The sequence below is a fragment of the Euprymna scolopes genome, chromosome 46 (genome assembly GCF_053919585.1).
Source record: "Euprymna scolopes isolate OS-2025 chromosome 46, ASM5391958v1, whole genome shotgun sequence".
Classification (NCBI taxonomy): Eukaryota; Metazoa; Mollusca; class Cephalopoda; order Sepiida; family Sepiolidae; genus Euprymna; species Euprymna scolopes.
In genome coordinates this window covers 174,369,182-174,386,859 of record NC_136527.1, presented here as the reverse complement: position 1 = coordinate 174,386,859, position 17,678 = coordinate 174,369,182, and the positions used below count along the sequence as shown (strand labels likewise).

At 35.6% G+C, this 17,678-nt stretch overlaps 1 long non-coding RNA gene across 1 annotated transcript; it reads right to left on the bottom strand.

Annotated features, from left to right (window-relative positions):
• Window positions 1-3,414: 3,414 nt before the first annotated feature.
• LOC145270464 (uncharacterized) lies at window positions 3,415-13,770 on the bottom strand. Its single transcript, XR_013865369.1, has 3 exons — window positions 13,484-13,770; window positions 9,065-9,269; window positions 3,415-7,627 (listed from the first exon to the last, which is right to left on the bottom strand). It is a non-coding gene; the product is annotated as an uncharacterized LOC145270464 (long non-coding RNA).
• Window positions 13,771-17,678: the final 3,908 nt, after the last annotated feature.

Sequence of the window (17,678 nt, the reverse complement as noted above, 5' to 3'; positions counted from 1 at the left end):
ATATATAAATGTGGAAGTACCTTAGGGGTCTATCCTCGGACCTGTATTATTCTTGATATTCATAAATGACCTCCCTGATAAAATTGTTTCTGAGATGGCTATATTTGCTGATGACACCGCTCCCTGTAACAGGCACGAGGGGAAAACAAATGAACACATATACAAGGAAATGGCAGAAACACTAGAGGATGACCTCTAATCTAGTGGAATGGGGACAAAAATGGATGGTCACATTCAATGCTGCCAAGACTAAGCTTGTTTCCTTAAATAATTATAAGAAACCTTCTCTACCACCAATAGCAGTGTCCAAGGACACGTTACCCGAAAGTACTTCCTTTAAACTCTTCAGCCTAACATTTACAGGAAACATGAACTGGAATAGATATATTGAGAGCATTGCCAGAACGTAAGCTCTCACTATCGTGCTAAAAAAACTACTTACGCCTTTTCAACTTTTCAACAAATTAACCCCTGGTGACTGAAAGCCTTCTCATCTTTTGAGACAGATGCAAGGCCTGCTTCGTGCACGCACGATGGACGACAATATCTTACAGTTGATTTAGTTGGAGAAACTGTCTCAATAGTTATACCACACGCTGTCCATCTTTGTTGGGAATAAGGACCTGACACAGTTAACGGTTATCGCCGATCACGTCGCCGACAATTACCACCATGTGTCAGCTGTAATCACTGTCTCAACCGATGCTGCCTTGAATAAAGCAATTTAAGCAATTCTTGCAGACAGACAATCGTGGCCCAGCCGCAGACGCATATCTTCCTCCCGATCTACCATCGTTTCAGGAACAACGCATGCAAATACGAGCAACATTTTACCTACAAGAGACCTGAACATTTAAACAGGTAGACAGGTGGAATTGCACGACGAATTCCACCCAATCTCTCCAGCCATATCGCCTAATATATATATTCGACGCACACTTGTCGAAAGTTCCTGGTGGATGCTGACGCTGTTCTTAGTGTAATTCCTCTTACACGATATAATGATACAACAGCAGATCCATTTTCACTACAAGCTGCGAACGGCAGTTCCATCCGTTTAGCTGACACAATGTGATCTCTTTCCGTTCACTTCGGTACACTTTCGTGCAATACACCAAGCATCTGCACGGCAAGCCCATCAAATGCAATTTTTACAGATCTGTTGAATCAATTTCCTGAGCTCACCCAACCCTTTTCCAACATGAGAATTACTTAGTCAGCACATTACTTAGTCAAGCCATTTGGAAATGGACAAATGTTTCGGAAAGTCAGTTTGAAACAACTTTTAATGAGTTAACCCTTCTTAGCTTTTGAGACAGATGCGAGGCCTGCTGCACGAACACGTGACGCCAATATCTTTTAGCAACTTTAGTTGGATAAACTGTCTCCAAAATTATCCTTCACGATGTTCTTGTTCGTTTGAGATAAGGATCTGACGCATTTAACGGAGACCCTGCAGAGACTATCGTGATCTCGAGTCTTCCAACGTTTACAATCCTTTGGATTAAAAATCAATGTTGCAAATTCAGTGCCAGTTCTTCAAAAGTGCAAGCAATCCATGATTTCCCGTACCCACTTCATTGTGTTAAATTTGTGATTAGATTCGAGTTCACATCACCTGTCCAAACTCACAGACTCACTCCGTACATATAAGAAGACCTTTTTCTCTCTCAGTCGAAACTCTCACATCTTTCCACAAAAATTCTTTTTATTTCTACAGATGCTTTTGATGTAGCTGTTGGTGCCGTACTCAACCAGGCGGTAAATGGTCACTGTCTTTCTTTTCTGTTAAGCTGAACACTACTCAGCGCAAATACAGCATATTCGTTCGAGAACTACTCGCCATGTACTTAGCAGTAAAGCATTTTTGTTTTATGTTGGAAGGGAGATAGTTCACAATTTTCACCGATAATAAACCTCTGATCGCTTCTCTTAGATCTTCCACCTTTAGTAAACATACATCCAGAGACGCAATATTCTTCCGACATTCAATATTTACAAGAAAAAAAAACGAATGTAGCTGACACTTTTACCGCTTCTGTGACCGCAACAGTTTTGATGATATCGCGACTGAACAGGAATGACATACTTTATGTCGAAATCAAACAAATCTGCTAACAAAGACTCCTAATCCTTTTTCAGAAAGCTAATCTGGTGCGATATGTCTGTTGCACACCAAGGACCCTACTTACCTCCTTCTTGCTGTAAGAAAGTATTTCAACACTTTTCCAACTTGACACACCCCAGCAACCATGCAACAGTCACAGCTCATGTTTTTGCTTAGCATGAATGTCAGTATACGTTGATGAAGTGAGGCATGTATTTCATGTAAAGCTACAAAAGTTCATATAAACTCTCTGTACATGATGCACGTTTCTCTCAACAAGATCACCTGGACATTGTTGGACCACTGCCACCTTTTGATGGCCATCGCTACATGCTCACCTTGGTAGACTGTTTTACACGTTGGCCAGTAGGAATGTCTTTGCATGGCACCACTGTTACCACTGACAGATGTTTCCAGTTTACATCCCAAACCTTCAGAGACCTTTGCCAATCCTTCAAACTTTCTCACATAGCAACAACCGCCTATCATCCCTCTGCTAACGGGTTGGTAAAGAGCTTTCACCATCGACTCATAGTTGCATTAACAACTCAAATCAAACTGCATCGCTGGAGCAAACACGTGCCGCTCATGCTCTTTTCAATTTTTCTTTCCTTTTAGTTCCAGCTATGTTATTATAGTAAATTGTTAAAATGCTTAACGTGTTTTGTGTCTAGCTCGGACACTCAGACACAAAGCAAGCTATGCACAGTAGCACACGCACACGTAAAATAAGATCACCAGTCAGAAAAAATTTTAAAACTTATTCTCCATTGAAAAAATATAAATTTGCAACAAAAATGTGAAAACTTATTTTACATTGAAAAAATATATAAATTTGCAACAAAAATTGTTATAAATATATTTTATAACAAGCAAAACATTTCTTCAGATGAAATAAGAAAAAGATTAATTAAATATTTTAAAAAGCGGTTATGTCTGAAATAAAATTAAAATCCAGTCTTTAATATTAATCTTTATTTTTACAATTATAACTGATTTTTTTATGTTTTGTAAAGATAGATTACAAAAATTTTGATGAGGAAAAATGACACTGAATGATTATGTGGCAGAGTGAAAAGCAATTTATTTTACTTTCAATCTTTATATTCATGTTCTTTTTGTAAATCAACGATCTGATGCCTATCTGGCATCAATTGAAATGAACCGCTCTTGTCTTGTGGAGGCTTCATGTTTTGACAAGCTTCTTCGTTTGACCTTTCGTCCCGATCTGAAATGGAACACATATATCAAATCCATTGCCAAGCTCGCTGGAAAAAATGGTTGAATATTTCTAACACTCCGGTAGATCTCTCACTCCTGATGCAATTCTCTATCTATATAAAAGCCAGGTACATCCAACGATGGAGTACTGTTGCCAAATCTATGCAGGAGCTGCTAGAAGCAGCTTATCCTGCCTTGACAGAGTTCAAAATAGACTTCGTATCTTAGTGGGAGATGCCCATTTCTCTTCCCTGCAACCTCTTTCACACAGAATAAACATTGCAAGACTGTCTCTGCTTTATCGTTATTTTCATGGCAAGTGATCATGTGAGCTTCAATCTATGGTCCCCCCTCACCAAACCTTCACGAAAAACACTCATCTAGCCAAAACCATTATCAATAATTTCCTACACTCTTTATCTGTGCCTAAACCTGAATGTGTATTCCATGAACAAAGATTCTTTCTTTTAAACTGCACGCCCGTGGAACTCTTTTCTGCTCTGCTGCTTTCAGGCTGACTACAATCCGATTGTCTTCAAGTCCAATGTAAACAAGTTTTTGATGAGCCGTCCCCCTAAGTAATCCAATTTATAAAATTCCTACAATTTATGTTTATTACGCTATTATCACATTGACTAATGTACACCCATTAGCCATTATCCTCAAGTGGTCTCAGGGCCTTGATAAGTGGTGATTCCTGTGTAAAAATACTTGAATATTTCTCAATAAAAGATATTCTAATAAAATATTAATAACATAATCTGTTATTGTCTATTCAAATATTTTTTTCATATTTGTAAACAAGTTAATTATGCACAAAGTAAGGGAAGACAATTCACAATTGATTTGTTTTGTTTATTTATTATAAGAAAATAAAAGGGAAAATATTTAACCCCCACCTATTAATATTAAAAAACCCATTTTACTTTAAACATCTTGACATTAACATATCTAGACAGAATTCATTAATCATTATTTCAGTTATTAATATCTGACCTCAATCACTTCTCTTGTTCTCATTTCAATTTTCATCTGGATTAGGATTCATAGAAAGTGGCATTGATGCTATATATACAGTATAATAATATTATACTATATATATATATATATATATATATATATATATATATATATATATATATATAGTATAATAATATAAAGTCAGATTGCTCTCATGGTGTATACATTAAGCATTTTTTCAATTATTATATCTGAAATAATGCTTGAAGTGACCTTAATCATCTGTGTTGTTCTCATTTCAATGATCTGTAAGAAAGGTGCTCTCTAATGTGATATGTTCGACTGTACATATTAGTAGGTCATGGTACAGATAGAGCATTGTTGTAGTATACTAGTGCATATATACATATACATAACGTCATATGTAGGTGTCAGGTTGTGTCATGTAAATTTATCTATTAATGTATGTATGATGTTTTCTTTTCTGTTTTGTAAGTATACAGCCTCTGTTGTTTTCCCTGTGTGGGTGGATACACATATCAACATTTTTTTACAACCGGAACAAATACCGTATGCGAGTCAGTTCTTTTAATATGATGAATAGACACTTTTACATTGCACATCACACAAAAGGGAAACATACCTTATCGCATTGACCTTCGCTCTCTTGGTGGTTTTTACCTTACAAGAAATACATCTTCTTCTGAACAAAACACTGTGACTTTTCTTTCAGTTGTACACAATTATAGTCTTTGTGATTATTTATTTACTAATATTATATTGTTCTATAACACAAATATATATTATTATATAACTTTATTCCATGTCTGTGATTTTTCTCTCAGTTGCACCCAATTATAGTCTTTGTGATTATTTATTTACTAATATTATATTATTCTCTTTTTCTCTTTATTATGACAATATTCATTTAGAATTGTTGCATCAATCATGAGTCCTTTCAAGTGTGTTCGATTTAATGTTGTCTAGTTTGAAGTTATCATATAAATAAATGCAAATTCTTCAAATAAGTCTATAAACATATTTTGCAAAAAATATATCTTTTATTAATTATGTGATTTTCATATGCATCAATGAACTTGATTAAAAAAAACAAGAATAATCACAAATTGTTCTAAAAAATGAATTTTCAAATGTTGAGTTCTCATATGTTTCACTAACTTTTCATTATTTATAAGAAAAAGGCACACATTTCACAAGAATGTGGCTTTTTGTATCTTCTAATAGTCTTATGAAATTGTTTTGTCGGGACTGGAGCCTTCCACCAGATGCCAAACATTCTCAAATTAGCTTAGTTACTCCAACTGAAAGATCTTTTTAAGATTCTAACTGTCCATTGTTGTGCAATTGTTTGTATTTCTCTTCCACTTGGTTCACCGAGTATATTTTCCAAATAGTTTTTGAAATTCTTTTTAAGTAGCCTGGTTGTTCCTATAATGAGTGGAATGACAGATCTTTTGATTGCAGTTTCTTTTCATGTCGTACATAAGTCCTTGCTATTTTGATATTTTCTTTCTATCAGCTCTGTTCAGGCCAGAATAATTAGGGACGCTTATTTTGTCCCATATCAACATGTCCGGCTTAATATCCCGTTTTCTATGTATGTAGATGTAGAAATTTTGTAGTCATAATGGATGGTGTATGACTTATTACCAACTGTTGTTTCTGGTAAACATCTTCCCAAGACTTGCAACTACATTGGATATTAAAGTTTTTACAAATTTTTCAGTGGAATTATTTACACACTCCATTGAGTCGCATTGTATAGTATCCAACGGGGCTTTACAACTGGATGTCAGCTGGTTCACACTCCTTAATTGTGTGTGGCAGAAACAGCAATAGTTGTGTTTGCTGAATGAGTTCTCATGTGTCTCACTAAATTTGATTTGTCAGAGCTAGAATAATTACACACTTCACAACAATGTGGCTTTTCACCGGTGTGAGTTCTCATATGTATGGCTAAGTATGATTTTTCAGAACAAGAATATCCACACACTCCACAATTTTGTGGCTTTTCCCCAGTGTGAGTTCTCTTATGTCTGTCTAAACTTGATTTTTGAGAAAAAGAAAATCCACAAACTTCACAAGTATGTGGCTTTTCCCCAGTGTGAGTTCTCACATGTAGGACTAAGTCTGATTTTTCAGAAAAAGAATATCCACACACTCCACAAGTATGTGGCTTTTCTCCAGTGTGAGTTCTCATATGTTTGACTAAGCCTGATTTCAAAGAAAAATAATATCCACACACTTCACAAGTATGTGACTTTTGTCCAGTGTGAGTTATTTTATGCCTGATTAAGCTTGACTTTAGAGAACAAGCGTATCCACACACTTCACACTTATGTGGCTTTTCCCCGGTGTGAGTTTTCATATGTCTCACTAAACTTGATTTTTGAGAACAAGAAAAGCCACATTTTTCACAAGTATGTGGCTTTTCACCAGTGTGAGTTTTCATATGTTTGACTAAATATGAGTTTTGAGAAAAAGAATATCCACACACTTCACACCTATGTGGCTTCTCCCCAGTGTGAGTTTTCATATGTTTTACTAAATTTGATTTTTCAGAATAGGAATACCCGCATATTTCACAAGTATGTGGCTTTTCACCAGTGTGAATTCGTATATGTTTAACTAAATTTGATTTCTTAGAACAAGAATAATCACACACTTCACAATAATGTTCCATAGTGCGAGTTGTTACTTTTGTCATTAACATTTATTTATTAAAACAAGACTACACTCACATTCACAAGAATTTGGATTTTCTCAAGTTTGAATCATGATTAAATGTTGAACAAAGTCTGATGTTTTTGAACAAGAATATCAACAAACTTTACAAGAATATTTCCTTTCTCAAGTGTGAGTTTATATATGTTTTTCTCAATCGTATTTGACAAAACAATTATATCTACACACTTCACAATGATGTCGCAATTTTCTAGAGTGACTTCAAGAATGTTCTACACACATTACAGGAACATGTATTTTATCTTTTTTTATTGCAATTTTATTATTAATTTGTTCAAGGTGAAGTAGAATGTATAAGGTGTTACTTTTCTTTCTACAAACTTATTCTTATCGTTGAAAAAATATTGTTTCCTTAAAGCCACATACATTTCTTTCTACAAAACGTTTCTTAGTGCAATAGTGTCGGGTGCTGTAGAAAATATTGTCTTCTTAAAACCATATACTTTTCCGTCTTCAAAATTCTTCTTATTGCTATAGTTTCGGTTGCTGTAAAAATATTGTCTTCTTAAAGTCACATACATTTCTGATTACCTTTTGCTATATTCAACATATATAGCGTCCAATCAGGAACATCTGTAAAAATGAATGAAATTCAATATTTTTATTATTTGCATTCAAATATTTGTATTCTGTATGTGTATTGTAAATATTATTGGATTCAACTCACAATATCCAGATTAATTTAATATAATAAAAGTTACTTGAGACGCATTGCTAAAATATTCGATATTTTCTAACATGAAACAGGCAAGTCAGTGCAAGTGTTTCTTTAGGTATAGTCTTGTTGAAAATATTTCTTGCGTTTTTTATGATTTATATCTTAGTGAAAGAGAAACAATTATATTTATATATATATTACATTCAAATATTATTATTATGTCTGTTTCTTGTTATTAATATTATTGGATTTAACACAATATCTTGATTAATTGAATCTAAAAAAGTTATACGAGACACGATAAAAAAATAACTAGATATTTTCTAACTTGATAGAGATCCAGTCCATACAGGTGTTATTTTAAGATATAGTCTAGTTGAAATTATATCTAGCGTTTTTTATGATTTAGATCAAAATTTTTGTTAATATTATTGGATGCAACTCACAATATCTAGGGTTATTTAATCAAAAAGGTCATATGAGACGTTACTAAAATAACCAGATATTTCCCAACTTAAAACCGATTCAGTCGATATATTAAGTTTTTAAGATTCATATTCTAGTGGGAAGATATATATATATATATATATATATATATATATATATATTATATATATACGTATACCTATACAAGTATTGTATATATATATCTATATCTATATATTATTTTTAAAATATAATTATCCACTGACACGTGTTTCGTCATCTACGACTCATCAGAATGGTTGAATCTAGCGAGATTCGAAATAAAATAAAATAATATATATACCGCTCCCCATGTGGGGGTACCAAATTGGTTAAAGGGAAAATTATTCCCAACTAGCCTTTAGGCAAAAATGCACTTTAGTAAATAATTGAATTCATTCAAAAAACATATTGCAAAAACAAAACAAATAACATCTAAATAAATCGCGATATATCCGAACTGTCGACGAGATGGACCAGCGGGTACAGAGGTCAGGCTCATTACCCTGAGGTCACGATTTTGAAACTGGCATTGGATAGACCATTTCCCTAGATGAGTTCGTAATTAGAGGATACTCTAATTTAACTTCCCAATCTGACCCCCAAGATTGTCATGAGCATGGAATATGTGCCTATATAAAAGATTAGGTTTTCCATATGGTAGGGACATCTCCAGAGAAGCTCCTAACTTACGATATATGTGCTTCCAGTTTGCGCTAGCTCAAACTACTGCATTTGTATTTGCTCTATATCGCCCCCATAACATCAGAGTTACTATCTTTAGAAGCATATCTGATAAAATTGACCACACCCTATCTGCTTATCCTTCAGCTAATATTCATGTCTGTGGAGACTTCAATGTTCACAATGTGAAATGGTTAACTCACTCAAACAAGACCGATGATGAGGGGAGGTTCTGTTGTGATTTCTCCATTGCTTATGACCTCACTCAGATTGTTCACGAACCCACCCATGTTCCCGATACTGACGGCCAGTATGCGAGTCTCCTAGACCTCTTTCTCACAACTTGCCCCAAACTGTGTTCAGCTTCTGTTCTGTCCCCTCTTGGATCTTCCGACCACTCAGTTGTATCTGTTAAAATAAAAATGAAATGTAATAAGTCCCCAGATGTACCTCTCCATCGTACAGTATATCGATACTCTATGGCTCACTTGGATAGCTTCCGCACATTTATATCTGATCTACCTCTGTATTCCATGTTTAAAAAGGATGTATCTTCAATAGAATCAGACCTGACAGAATGGTTAATTGTAGGTATGAACCGTTTCATACCCTCGAAAATAATTCCAGCAAAAACCTAACAGCCAGCCGTGGTTCTCTCCGGATTGTGCTGCTGCCATTGCGCACTTTTTACATTGCTTCCAGCATAATAGATGTACTGAGACTAAAGCCGCTTTTAGAACTGCCAGCAACCACTGTAAAAAAGTAATAAAGAACGCAAGAAAAGTGTATGCTCAGTCCGTCAAGTCCAATGTAGCTGAGCAGCGGCTTAGTTCCCAACAGTTTTTGAAAATAGCAAACAGAATCCTGAACAGAAGCGTGTGTTCTATCCCAACTCTCATAAATGGACCTGAGGTAATCTCGTCAGCATCAGACAAAGCCAATCTCGTCAGCATCAGACAACGACAAACTCTTTGCCAAGAACTTTGCAGCTAATTCTAACCTTTGCGACCAAGGCTGCCAACCTCCAATATTTCCTCCTGTAGCAGAAAATATGCTATTTGATATACAAATATCTGTACGTGATGTTGGCAAGCTAATCAAAAACCTTGATTCCAGTAAAGCAACCGGCCCTGACTCAAAAGACTTCAACCAGAAATTGCGGCCATCTTTATATAACTGTTTAAACATTGTCTTACGGAGAATTGCTTCCCGTCACCCAGGAAAATCTCATCAGCATGCTCCATATTTAAGAATTCAGGTGATCGCTCATCTCCCTCACAATACAGGCCAATAAATCTCTTATTTATGTGTCATGAGTAAGTTGCTGGAATCTGTGTTAAATAGAGAAGTAATCAACCATCTTAGCAAAAATCACCTTAGTGACACGCAATATGGTTTCCGTTCTCCTAGATCTATAGCAGATGAGCTTACAGTTATATCTCATAGGATTAGCGAATCTCTCAATGGAGGCTACCTTTCTAGGGCAATTGCTCTTGACATATCAAAGGTTTTTGATAGAGTATGGCATAACGGTTTATTTCACAAGATCTCCAGCTTCGGTATAGCTGAACATTTCTTCTCAATTATTACATCATTTCTCTCTGATAAATTCATAAGAGTAGTGGTTGATGGGCAGAAATCTGAAGCTCTTAGTATTAACGCTAGAGTCCCTCAGGGGTTAATCCTGGGCCCAACTCTCTTCCTGGTCTATATTAATGATCTTCCAAATCACATCCTTACATCATTTTTAGGCATCTATGCTGATGACACTATCTATGGTAGCACATCTAAGACCGTGAACAACCAAGTTCTCTCTAATTCTCTCTCCTCTGATCTTGAGCAACTGGTACAATGGGGAAAGAGGTCACTTGTTACTTTTAATGCATCTAAAACCAAGCCTTTATCTTTACATCATCAACGCTCTGATCCCCATCTGGAATCAACTGAAATGAATGGGTCTCGTCTTGGGGAGGCCTCATGTTTTGACAAGCTTCTGGGCTTGACCTTTACTCCTGATCTTAAATGGAACACATACATTAAATCTGGTGCCCAGGCCACTGGAAAAATGGTGGGATCCTTTTATCGATCAAGTAGATATCTCACTGCTGATGTAATTCTCTATCTATATAAGAGCAAGGTACGTCCAAGGGTGGATTACTGTTGCCACATCTGGGCAGGAGCTGCTAGAAAGGACTTATCCTGCCTTGACAGAGTTCAAAATAGACTTTGTGGCTTAGTGGCGGATGCCCTTTTCTCTTCCCTGTAATCCCTTTCTCACAGAAGAGATGTTGCGAGTTTGTCTCTGCTTTATCATTATTTTCATGGCAGGTACACGGCTGGGCTCCATTCTATGGTCCCCTTTCGCTAAACTTTCACACGAAACACCCGTCTAGCAGAAAACACTATCACTAGTTTCCCCCACTCTTTATCTGTGCCTAAACCTAAGTGTAGATTCCATCAGCAATGCTTCTTTCTTTGAACTGCACACCTATGAAATTGTCTACTGTTTTTCTGCTTTCCAGCTGATTACAATATGGTTGTCTTCAAGTCTAACATAAACAAGTTTTTGATGAGCCATTCCATAGAGGTTAACAAATTTACTGAATCTCCATTACTAACAGTTACTATATTGTCTAATTACTGCTGTACACTCTTTAACCCTTATCCTCGAGTGGCCTCTTGGCATTGATAAGTGATGATGCCTATGTAAAAAAAAAACTCAGAAGAGTGACCTTCTTTCCCTTTCGCGCTGGACCCTCAAGCAGTCACGATGTAACAAATCGCCCACCCAACAACAGCGCCAGTTAGCCTTTCACATCAATCGCAAGTAACGAACTCTTATTTCTCAACAAACTCTTATTCTTTCTATTGTTTCTTTATGCTTCTCATGATAACAGTATGTTTTTGTTGTCATCATGCGACTGTTTGTTTTTCTATCCATCTACTATTCAATACATACACCATGGAGGACTACCATTCAATACATACACCATGGAGGACTACCATTCAATACATACACCATGGAGGACTACCATCCAATACATACACCATGGAGGACTACCATCCAATACATACACCATGGAGGACTACCATCCAATACATACACCATGGAGGACTACCATTCAATACATACACCATTACACAATGGAGGACGCGATGATCTACCATGCCGGCAGACCATGCTGTTCTACCCCTTCATGTTGTTGAGTAAAAAAAAAAAAAACGCTGTAACCTTTTTTCATATTTTCATCTTCGTTTTATTAAAAAAGAATTTTTTCTAAAGAAAAAATATAATTTCCTATCGTCGCATTCAATCTCTTATAAAGTCGACAAAAATGTCGAAAAACTTGTGCAGCTTAAAACTATCATTGCATGTTGGTGTTATCAATATTATAAGCTTTGTTACCGTAATGAAACGTCGCCTCAGCTTTAATTTTTTGACAAATCGTAAAACAGTGCCAGATTCTCATTTACCAACCTTGATAAGTTTTTTTTTTTGTGTTTTTAAACTTATTTTTAAGCGTTTATTTAATTAAAAACGAAAAAGTCGCCAAAAAACAAATATATAAACAAATAAACGTTTACAAACGCGATACAAATTACTCTTCTACCAACCTAAAACAGTTTTTTGTTGTTGTTTTAACTTAATTTGAACTGTTTATCTAATTTGCAAATTATAGCTTTCAAACCTTACGTTAGAACTAAGAAAAAAAATCTTACATGAGACAGTCATCTTCAGGGGTTCTGATAACAGCTAAAAATCGAAAATCTACCAAAATGCTGGTAAAAAAAAGCCAGATAATAACTGTTACTGTGTCACTTTATGCAAATGATGTTTTATGGTATCTTTTGTGTATTAAATTGTTACGTGAAAATACAGAATGCAAAAATAAATATATACATAAAAATTTAGAAAGCGATAGTCAATTCTCCTCTGCCACAAAAATTGGAATCTTCGAACAATTACATGTCCTGTTGATCATTAACTGGTCATTAAATGGGTGATCATTTTACAATAAATTTATATAGAAAAGTGATATCTTACTCTAAAATCTTCAGTAATAATTATGTTTTTAAAAAACTTTTTGCGGATATTTTTAAGGTTATTTTAACTTATTAGCCAATAAAAGTAGATTTAGAATTTTGAAGTGATGGCCACTAAATGGGTGATCATTTTTTGTAAACTTTATAGAAGAATATGATCACATTTTAAAATCTAAAGTATTGGATAAAATATTAAAAATCAAACGAAAAACTCTAGCGACATACTAAATAAATGTATTCAGAATTTAAAAAAAATATATATTAAAACAATTAAAAACCGCAATAGCAGTTTTTGTGCTAAGTTGTCAAACAATTTAACCATATTTGAATTGAATTATTGTGTTTATCATAGTCATTATTATTTTCTAAGAAATCGCATATTTTACTAAAATTAAACAAATTTCTCATTTTTTAAAAATCTTCATGTCAGATTGAATAATATTTTCTTAAGGGATTTTTATTGATTGAAGATTCATACTTTTTTTTATTCACGTTTGTTAAAAGCAGCATCCGTATTTTTATTGGATTGCATGCATTTATTTTAAGTTGTAAACAAAAAAAAGAAGAAAATAACTTACCTTTCATTCAGGAAATTCAATACGGAGAAGAAAAAAGCTGGATGAATTCGTGTGTTTTTTTTTTCTTTTGTGTTCAAAACAGAAAAAAATGTTATGATTTCTTTAGTAAATTGAAACAACTTTTGTTTTGTGTGTCCAATTCACTAAGAAATAAAATATATGAAAATATAAAAGAATCAAATTTAAAAGATGAAAACACGATTTAAACGTAAAATTATTTAAAGAAACAAATCAATTGCTAAAGAACAAAGAACTTAAGGTCACCGTAATAACACGGTGTCATCATTATTTCGTTCCTCGTGTAAAAATGTCCGTTAATTAGTTTAATGTTCGAAATGTTTTGCTATAAAAAAGTTTTACAAACAAGTTTAGATTAAAACTTGTCAATACTTCATGTTTGTTGTGATTTCTTTATTAAATTTCTCTTCTATATTTTATTTTTTATTCCTTTAGTAAACCTATTCTATTTTCTATTTTATTTTATTTTTGTAAACATATTGTCGATATTTCCTACCGACGAGAGGGAGGGGGGGGAAGACGTTTAACTTGCAACGAAAAATTACCTCGTTGCTTACAAGCAAACGTATTCTTGTAAATATAACGCGCTGTTAACAGTTGTCGTACCGGTCTGATAGATCTCTAACAACGACAAGAACAAAAAACTACAACAACAAGCCTACAAAGTTGACTGTTTTTATAGTCTCAATCTCTCGTTCAGCGAGATTGAAACGAGACTGGAATGTCTATTTAAGCTTTAAGGAATAGACATCCTATTTTCTTTATTAACAAACACCAGGCCGGCCCGTTCACAGCCATGAGGGTCTTTCCCTTCCCACCGAGCCACCCTCGGTAAGTCAATAAATTTAATTATCACAATATTCTTGTTTTTTTTTTTGTTTTTTTTTTTATTAAAATATACACAATATATGAAGATATAAAAATCAGATTTAGGCTAACCCACTAGCGAATTACGCATCGGCTCTGATGTTGTACGTTGTTCGGCTGAGGAATCCTTTATTATTTTTACAAGGAAAGAATTTTGGTAGTCTTGCAGTTAAGTCCCGGCAAAGTACGACAACTCTAGAAGGGGCACACCAGTATTTTACACCGTCAAATCACGAATAGTACGAATTATTAGTTTTGAAATAAAAAAAATATGTAATTAATATAAAATATATTATATAGTTAATATTAAACAAAAATGAAAATGTGTTCCATTCCCATCCAATGGAAGAGTTGTGGAGACGGCGTGAGAAAGGACACGCATTTCCACGAATTATTAAAAGCATAAGACAACAATACACTTTTTAAGAAATGTTTCATTTTCAAAGTTGTTTTATTTTATGTATCTTTTGTTACGTGGTTCATTACTTCGCATTTTATTTTGTTCGTATTTCTGTTAAGACAATAACACACTTTCTAAAAATTGTTTCATTTTTCTGTTAAATAAATAATTATAAATGTATGTTTTGTTCGTTTACTTTATTTTATCTAGTCTCACACAAAAACACGCGTTCACACCTTTTTTTTATTTTTATTATTATTACATTTACACCCCAAACAAGGCGCATTGCAACTTTGGTGTAGGGGGATACTATCGGAGGCAGCAACTACTGGGGCACTATGGTGGGATTTGGACAGCAAGATATCGGTTCACGTTGCACTTGAACTTCTGCATGTCAGTACAGTTAGGGAAACAGGAACCTGGAATGGAATTCCAAAGTCTAGCGGTTCTCGGGAAGACACTACTGGAGTAGAAAGATCTTTTACATCTAGGGATCTCTACTGTGTGGGGGTGGGATTTAGCTGCCTGTCAGGTTTGTCGAGGGTGTCTACGTCGTGGGGGCACAAGTGTCTGCAGTTTGTCAGAGAATTCACCATTAAAATACTTGTAGAACAGGCAGAGGGATGCAAAGTTTCGTCGATGGGAAAGAGGCTGAAGCTTAGATGCCAGTTCAGGGCCTATCAGATTGGCGACTCTTTTGAACCTTGTCTTGGAGCGAGAGACTAGCAGCAGATGCACCAGCCCAAATGTGACAACAATACTCCGTACATGGGCGAATGGTGGCCTTCTAGAGGTACAGGATACCTTCAGGTGTCAGTAGTTTTCTAGCACAGTAGAGAGAACCTACCTTTTTCGCAGCGGCCTTGGCAATGTTTTCAATATAATTGTTCCAACTCATGTTTCCTGTGAACGTTAGGCCAAGCAGTTTGAAAGATGTACTTTTAGACAGGGAGTCACTGGCCATTGCTATTGGTGGCAGAGAAGATTTCTTGTAATTATTGAAGGAAACCAGTTTAGTCTTGGCAGCATTGAATGTGACCATCCATTAATGTCCCCATTCCACTACAGATTGGATCTCATCCTCTAGTGTATTTGCCATTTCTTTAGATATGTGTTCATTTGTTTTCCTGTCATGCCTTTTATAGAGTGTAGTGTCATCAGCACATATACCCATCTAAGAGGCAGTTTTGTCGGGGAGGTCATTAATAAATTTTAGGAACAATAGAGGTTCAAGGATAGACCCCTGAGACACTCCCACATTTATATCACACTGTTTAGATGTACGACCGTCGAGGACAACCTGGATTTTTCTCTTATCTAAGAAGGATTTAATTATGTTAAGTATTCTACCAGTGATACTGTATGATTTAATTTTCCTGAGGAGACCCTCGTGCCATACCCTATCAAAAACCTTAGATATATCTAGAGCTACCGCTCTGCCCTCCTCTGCTTTGTCCAGTAAATAGTATACACGTTCAGAGATTACAGTAAGGATATCAGCTGTGGAATGGGCATATTTCTTGTCATATATATATATATATGCACACACAAACATACGCGTACACACCCACACACGTACATATATTCACGTTCGCGTAAATACACTCACATTCATGTGTATACACACGCATGCTAACGTACACACAGGTACTCACATACGTGCACACGTACGCACACATGGAGAACGTCACTTCCCTTTCAAAGGAAATCCACACATGCGAAACAAAACACCGGAAACAACTATAAAAGCAAGAGACAAGCTGTTTCCAGCCTTTTTTTCAATTCGGCTTCTGAGCTGAGAGGTTCGACGAACCACCCGCGCACATCACATCCTCTGCTACTGTATGTGGGACAAAAAGCTAACAGACAGGACATACACTTTATACGCTTTCTATCTCCATAACCTGAATTGACTTTCTCTTTCTCTCTATATATACAACTTGTGCCTGAGAATACCTCTGCGTAGTTGACTGCTAACAGGGCACGCAGCTTAACTGATGTCAACCCTCTATCTTTTTTCTTTTTCTACACGCGGGACTATCATTCCCATTTCGATTACATTGCTCACTCCTTTTTCCACACGCGGACATGAACACAGGTTATACCTAAAAAATTAATTCTTCAACAGTAAATAAACGACACGTTCATTTTTTTTTATTACATTTCCACCTCAAACAAGGCACATTGCCACTTTGGTGTAGGGGGCTACTATCAGGGGCAGCAACTACGTGGTCACTATGTTGGGATTTGGGCAGCAAGATATCGGTTCACGTTGCACTTGAACTTCTGCATGTCAATACAGTTAGGGAAGCAGGGATCTGCAATGGAATTCCAGAGTCTAGCGGTTCTGGGGAAGAAAGTACTGGAGTAGAAAGATCTTTTACATCTAGGGATCTTCACTACATGGGGTTGGATTTAGCTGCCTGTCGGGTTTGTCGAGGGTGTTTACGTCGTGGGGGCACAAGTGTCTGCAGTTTGTCAGAACATTCACCATTAAAATACTTGTAGAACAGGCAGAGGGATGCAAAGTTTCGTCAATGGGACAGAGGCTGAAGCTTAGATGCCAGTTCAGGGCCTATCAGATTGGTGACTGTCTTTTGAACCTTGTCTAGGAGCAAGAGACAAGCAGCAGATGCACCAGCCCAAATGTGACAGCAATACTCCATACATGGGCGAATGGTGGCCTTCTAGAGGTACAGGATACCTTCAGGTGTCAGTTTTCAAGCACGGTAGAGAGAGCGCCTACCCTTTTCGCAGTGGCCCTGGCAATGTTTTCAATTTTATCCAGCAATTGAGTTTTTGTTTCCTTCATTCCATTCGCTTCATTATTTTCTTTTGTTACGGGATTAGGATATATATATATATATATATATATATATATATATATATATATATATATATATCCTAGTC